Source organism: Adiantum capillus-veneris, chromosome 1 (genome assembly GCF_014529385.1).
Source record: "Adiantum capillus-veneris isolate H3 chromosome 1, ASM1452938v2, whole genome shotgun sequence".
NCBI classification, from domain to species: domain Eukaryota; kingdom Viridiplantae; phylum Streptophyta; class Polypodiopsida; order Polypodiales; family Pteridaceae; genus Adiantum; species Adiantum capillus-veneris.
In genome coordinates, this window is record NC_140931.1 from 5,902,277 (window position 1) to 5,910,131 (window position 7,855).

Sequence of the window (7,855 nt, forward strand, 5' to 3'; positions counted from 1 at the left end):
GATTATCTCATATTAAACTGATCATTTAATGTGGGAGAATAAACGGGAACAGGGGTTAAGATATAGACATGTGATTATAGATCTATCTCAACACGGGGCCAATGGTAAAGGGCCCAAATGAGAGATGGTCTATCAAAGAGCAAGGCTAACCAATGGAGCATAAGACCTTAGGGCTAGCTTCATTGAAGACCTCCAATAGTTAGTGTAAAATTCCTTTGACCTTAGGTAAGCTAGGGTTGAGCTTGAGGTGCTTGATGACTAAGGTGCTGTAGATGCTTGAGATTGAGATGCTTGTCATACTTGAGATGCTAGGGTTGTACTTGAGGTGAGAACTCAGTCCAAGATTGTGGTGGGAACTGGGCCTAAGCTTAAGGGGCTTGAGGTGTCAAAAAGGAAAGATTCAATCCCTACAAGGAGTGGGGCGAGCCCTACATGAGGGGGGGTGAGAGAAAACACACACACACACACACACACACACACACACACACACACACACACACACACACACACACACAAGGCATGCATGGTACAAAGAAAGCAGAAGGGACACTTGTCAAGTTCCTCCTCATGTTGCCCTCATGGTGTGCCTGAAGCCTATTGGTTGGCCACCCAAGGGGTCCAATGATAATTTAGGAGATTTAATTAATCATGTTTGCATTTATAAATTCCTCTCTCTCAAAGGAGAAAGGGGGACACTTGTACCAAGGCTACCCTTGTTGCTTGTAATGCCTCCTACTTGTGATTTGGCTAGGCCTGGAGGGGTCCAATGAGCTTCAAGCATGCGCTACAAGGGGGGGGTCAACCAAAGCAAGCTAGGGGGTTGCTTGGGGGGTGTACTCTCCCACACACACTCACACACACTCTCATTGTGCATTGTGCAAAGTGCAAGAGCTCCCTCTCCTTCTCCAAGCAAGTAGAGGTTGAGAGCCTACACCAACATTCTTGGCTATGGAGTGCAAATCCAACCAAGAGCCATGCTTCAATGCTTAACCTTGCCATCTTCTCCATCTTCATTAGTATGCTATTATGTATGCTAGCAAGAAGAGTGACAATAAGTGAGAAACTAATTCTTTCTCCTATGCAATGTTTCTTCTTCCTCTTCCCTACCCTCATTCCCTGCTAGCTCTCTCCACCTTCAAAGGTGTTTGAGGTCTTGGGACTGAGGCTTGGGATAGTTAAAGCTTTCCACAAAGTTTATGTTATGCTTGTGATGCATGAATCTTTCCATCTTCATTGCATCACCTAGGTCACAAGAAACACAAAGATTATATTGTAACAAGTCTCTCTTAATGGGAGAAATCATAATACAAATGCTTATTGGAGGGAGGACCGGCTCCACATAAATTTGGTCCTCAACTATTTTCATATTCTCTAAATTCTCTCTCTTGCAAAAGTATTGTTCATGCCAAGTTAACTAATTGCTATGATTATGTTGCTATCTTCAATTATGTTCACCCGCTATGCTCACAAAGTAATTTCTCAAAAGTACATTAATTTCCGCTACTCTCAAGTTATTAGGCCAATTCCAGTACAATTAGAATGCTACAAGCATAAGAATTTAACTACTTCTCATGGCTCTGATACTAATTGTAAGGATTAGAGTGGGTTGATAAGTGTAGCATTTGTAATGCTAATTACATGATGATTAATGGCACAATACACAAAATGTAGCAATATGAAAACGAACTAGACTATTAACCACAAATTAACACTAGAAGTGTGTACAAGATGGGCTACTGAAGCAAAAGCAGCTAGTGTTGTACAATGTAATAGTACCATGAATCTATTGACGTAAGCATGTAGCTTACACTCATGGTGTGAACAAATCTTTAAGCCAAGCATACACCATTTATGTGCATAGTCACATTTTTCCTATGGAACCTATAAGCTTCACATATGCTACTCATTCCCTAAACACATGCTACACACTCGATAGCCACATGCTACTTACAGTACCTCACATGACCCTTTCCATTTCCATTTGTGGCACATATCCATTCAATCATTGATTACACTTCTCCACATTGAGCCTATAAATGGCCACTATCCAAAGCTTGTAATACTCTCCAATTCTAATCAATCAAGCAAGTTCATTTCTTTTTACATTGAGTGCATTCTCTCTAATCTACTCATTCTTGATTGTTATGAATCTATTATTATGATGAATGTCTTGTTGGTCTATCCCCCATAGGTAGTACATGTAGTATCAGAGCTAACGTGCAATTAGCATTTCCTAATTGCACTGATTACATCTCTATGCTAGATTCAGGTCTCTCTCTCTCTCTCTCTCTCTCTCTCTCTCTCTCTCTCTCTCTCTCTGTGTGTGTGTGTGTGTGTGTGTGTGTGTGTGTGTGTGTGTGTGTGTGTGTGTGTGTGTGTGTGTGTGTGTGTGTGTGCACTAAATTGATTCATAACTCTCTAGGAGTAGGCTAAGTAAGCTCTTGCCTAATTATCTCTCTCTTTGGATCTAGCCAAGTGATTAGAGGTAATTGGGATCGAGCTCTAGGTTTTGTGTCTTCATGTTTTTTCAAGCCCCTTTACTTTACTTGAAAGCATTAATGGAAAATTGGAATGTGTATGTGTGTGAATAGAGGTTTTCACAACCTTTTGATTGCACTAAATTCAGCCCAATCACCATGCAGTAATATCTTGATTAAATCCTCGTATTTTGTGATTGTCAATGCTTTCAATTTTTTACTTATTGGTTTGCTTAAGTGTGTGTGTCTTTGAGGCCAAAGCTCCTTGTATATTGTCTCATAAAATCTAATAATTACCTATCCCAAATGATTTTCTCAAACTAAACTGATCATTTAATACGAGAAAATAAAAGGGAACAAGAGTTATAATATTGATATGTGATGTTAGATCTATATTCTCAATAGGGGACCAAGAGGAGAGATAAGCTTATCTCAATAGGGGTCCAAATGGAGAGAGAAGAGCAACGTACACCTAATCTTGAAATGACTTTAGGGTAAGCTTCATTAAAGTTTCCAAAGAATAGTGATAAAGTCCTTAGGCCTAGGACCAATGGGTAAGACTTTTACCAACATTAGGTATTTTGGACCCTTCAAATACAAAGTCTAAGGTTGCAAGTGGTTTGCAAGTACACAAGTGGGTTGCAACTTGCAAGGGCCAAGACCTCCTTCTAGGGGGATGAAAGAGAACATACACACACACACACACACACACACACACAAAATCTCTCTCTAGAATCACCCCTTGCACATAAGGCATATAGGACACATGTCAAGCCCCTAGACACGTTGCCCCCAATGAAGCCTAAATCCTATTGGATGGCCAAAGTGAGAACCAATGAGAATTAAGCTTTATAAAAACAAGCTTAAACCTTATTGGATGGTCCATTAAATGAACCAATAAAATTTAGGACCTCTTTTATTCCTATTGGACAGTGTACCAAGGGGTCCAATGAGAATTGAACAGACCATGTGCAAGCTTAATACCTATTGGCCGCCTGACCATGAGAGCCAATAAGAATTTAGCTTCATTTAACTAATGAATTATTCTATCTCTCAAATGGGGAAAGAAGGACACTTGTCACAATGCTACACCCCTTGCTTGAGATGAACTAAGCCTTTCATTGGCTAGGCCCATGCTTGGACCGATAAGCTTCAAGCTAGTGTATTCAAGCTAGGTCGATTTCTCTCTCACACACTTGTAGCTCACGAGCCCCCATTCTTACACACATGAATGCTTTGCAAGTAATCTCCTTCTCCAAGCTTGAGAAGTGGAGAGCCTACACCAGCAACTCTTGGCTATGGAATGCAATCCAAGCAAGAGCCAAGCTTCAAGCATGCTTATCATCTTCTCCATCTTCATTACTATTCCAAGTTATGCTCTAAGAGTGATGATATGTGAGGAGAATACTTATTTCTTGTATGCTACATCTTCTTCCTCTTCACTTCCCTCACTTCTTCCTAGCTCTCTCCACCTTTGAAGGTGTTCGAGGTCTTGGGATTGAGGCTAGGACAAGCTCTTGTCTATTGCAAGTAAGTTAATTGTTGTTTTGGGCATAAGATTGGTGCATGAAGCTTTCTATCTTCATGGCATCGAAAAGGTCTTAAGGAACACAAAGATTCTATGGTACCAAGTTTTTCTTTATGTAAGAACATATAATACAAAAGCCTTTTGGAGGGGGGACTGCTCCAAATAAATTCAGTCCTCAACTGTTGTCAATTTCTCAATTTCTCTCTCTTTTACAAGTATTGTTCATGCCAGGCTAACTAGGTGTAATGTTTGTGTTGCTACCTCCTCCCCCCCTTCTCTCTCTCTCTCTCTCTCTCTCTCTCTCTCTCTCTCTCTCTCTCTCTCTCTCTCTCTCTCTCTCTCTCTCTCTCGTTAGGAAATAGGACGTAGCTAAGTAGATAATTGAGTAGATTACTTAATGGAGAGAGATAAATTTCACACACAAGAGATTATATAGTAGAGAGAGAGAGAGAGTACACACGATATACGTGGTTCACCCAATGTGGGCTACGTCCACGGGAAAGCAACCACTCAATGGCTTTAGTACTTCAAAACAAGAAGTAGTTTACAAAGGGATTATACCCTTAATAGAGCTCCCGCCTTGCTTCACTCTCACCACCTCACACCTGCCTTGTTGCACCAACTTCACACTATGAAATGTGTGTAGAAATGGCCTCCTTTTATAGGCCAAAAGGGCTACCCTCTCTCATGAGAGGCAACCATGTGTAGCCGCCCTTGTGTAGATAAGTCCAAATCGGACCCTCCAATCTGCCCATGTGTGGCCGCCTTTGAGAAGACAAGTCCGCTTTTGAATTCGGCCATGAGAAGAAGAGAGTTGCTCTCTGGCATACGACTAAGAGCATCAACTACCACATTGTATCATGCTTTATGATATTGGAGCGTTGCATCATACTTCAGAAGAATGTCAGCCCACTTGTCCTTTTTACCCTTCAAATTTGTTTGTTGCATAAACCATTTTATGCTTTCATGGTCAAACACAATCTCAAATTGAGCTCCATACAAATAATGTTGCCACATTTTTAAAATAAACACTATTTCATAAAGTTCTCTTACGCATGTTTCTTGCTTTCAATTGCAATTGGTCTTTCCTCATGTAGAAGGACTCCTCCAATAGCATGGGTACTAGCATTCATTTCTAAGATGAACAATTTCAAAGGATGCACAATAGCTAAAACAGGAGTTGTAGCTAATGCATCCTTGAGATCATCAAAAATTTGTTGTTGAGCTTGAACCTTACCGAAAGGTTTTCCCCTTGGCTTTCAATTGGTCTATCATTGGAATAGAAAAATGAGCATAGTTTTTAATGAACCTTCAATAAAAACCTGTAAATACCAAGAAAATCTATAACTCCTCCATATTTCTAGAAGAAGGCAACCTCTTAATTGCAGCCAATTGGGATTTATCCATATGTAGCCCGTCAACTGAAATTACATGCCCTAAATAGTGAATTTTCTCCTTGAGAAAATCACACTTTGATTTCTTGGCATATAATTTATTTTTCCTTAACAATTCAAACACATTTTTTAGATGTTGTAAGTGCTCTTCTTTAAAAGCACTATACACTACAATGTCATCAAGAAAGATGATAACAAAGTTGCCTAAATATGGGTTCAAGGCACTATCCATAAGTTTCATGAAAGTTACGGGCGCATTGGTCAACCCAGAGGCCATAACCAAAAACCCGTAGTGTCCAAACCTTGTTTCAAAAGCAGTTTTGGGTGTACCTAATTGATGATATATTGATCATAAGTTTATCTTTGTAAACATACGAGCATGGGTGAGCATATCACAACAAATAAATCATCCACTCTAGACAACGGATACATTTTCTTAACAATAATTGCATTCAATCCATGATAATCTACACACTTGCACATACTACATTTTTTGTTCCTTTACCAATAAGATGGGAGAGGCCCATGGTGAAGACCTGGTTTGTATAAACCCTTTACTAAAATAGTCAGTGAGCTAACGATCTACCTCAACAATCTTAGAATGACTCATTTTGTAGGGTGGTTTACTTACAGGTTTACTACCTGCAACAACCATGTCTATGCCATGTTGCACAGCACGTGTCGGCAATAATCATGATGAAAAGTCATCTAGGAATTTATCGTTGTATTCCATTAATAAATATTTTAACTTATCAACAACATTTTCTTGTTTTGAAAAGAGACAAGTAGCATAATTGGAAGAGAAGAGAGAGAAGCATGCGACGTTAAGGAATTATCATCCAAAACATTATCAACATTTGATAGAAAATGACACATTGGGTAACACAATAAGATTTCCTCTATTTCATCTTGAGAAGAGAGCTTGATAATACCGGCTATACATTAAGTGGCAAGGAAGGAACATCCTTCTTACCCAATAGCAGCACATGCACACCATTGAATCTGAACATCAAACTATTGTGCCATAGTTGCGTTTTAGTGATGATCCTAAACTACATAACCATGCCTGACTAAGGACCACATATGTCCCATCCATATTCATGACTTCAAAAATCAAGGACGTGTGATACCCTTGAATCTCTAGTGGTACATCTTTTGCTTTGAGTATCCCACACCTTGGTGTCACAGCTATTAATCATCGCTACCTTATAACGGTGGAAACTTGGAGTCTAGGGCAAATTAGACCATTTCACTAACTTATAATTAATGAAATTTTCCAAAGCACCATTGTTTACCAAGATTCTCACCTTGTGACCGTGGGTAAACCCATGCATGCACACCAACTCATGTAGACCAAAGATCGGTTGCCAAATTGAGGCAGTTATATAGCATGTGCGCACTGCTTTGGTGTGTGTTACTTCCACATTGGAGAAACAAGAGGAGGACTCAAGAGTTAGCAGTCGCACCATGTGCATCGCTTTCTACTTACCTTGGGTAGTAAATTTCCCCTTGGGACAATCCTTTTTGTCATTTCCTCTCCCTAAACATGTAAAATATAACCTTTTCTTCTTAGCCTTGTCAATTTCTTCAGTAAACAGATGGCCCCTTGGGCTTCTTGGGATGCATCCATCTACTATGAATTTTCTCTTGTTATGTCCATGCGATGTGCGTGCATTTGCATGTGCACTATTAGACACATGAGTGTTATGCAGTGCTTTCTCGTCAAGATCATCGTCGTGTATATACGCTTGCACTATAGACTCCTCAAGAGTCTTGGGATCCTAGGTTTTGACATGCTTCTTAAGCTTTGGTGTCAATCCATGGATAAACCCACACGCTTGTTGAAAGGTATCTAAACCCTCCAGCTTGAGAATCACATCACGATAGTGCGAGATATACTCCAATAGTGGCTTACACTCGCGCATAGAGCACTCGTCCCATGCAAGCCAATTACTATCCGCTTTATTTGTAGGCAATAATTACTTTCTAAACACATTCTAGAAGGTTGCCAAAGTTTGTGGTATGATGCCCTTCTGCTTGAGCGACATCTACCATTTGTAGGCCTTGCCTTCTAGTATCAAACTCCTTTGCAATGCCTTGACTACATCGGGAGTGCATCTAAGATTGTGAATCCCATCCATTTGCTTAGGAATATATTCACAATATCTTCATTGTGTTCCCTTTTCTCTCCTCTAAAAATTGCCGGCTTAGTATTGCCATCCACCTCTTTTTGAGAGAGAATGTGCAACCCCTCCAGATTGGAGCCTCGCTCCTATAGACCAAGGGTGCCCCCGGTCACAAAAACCTGAGTCTGCTCATTAACTTGGCCCTTGGCTGACTGTTGCATGAATTGCACAAGCACATCAGACATCTTGATGACATTCTCATTCTTTGCAAAATTAGACTCTAATCAAGCGTGTTTCCAGTGATCTAAACTCTTGGATATCAAGCAATTT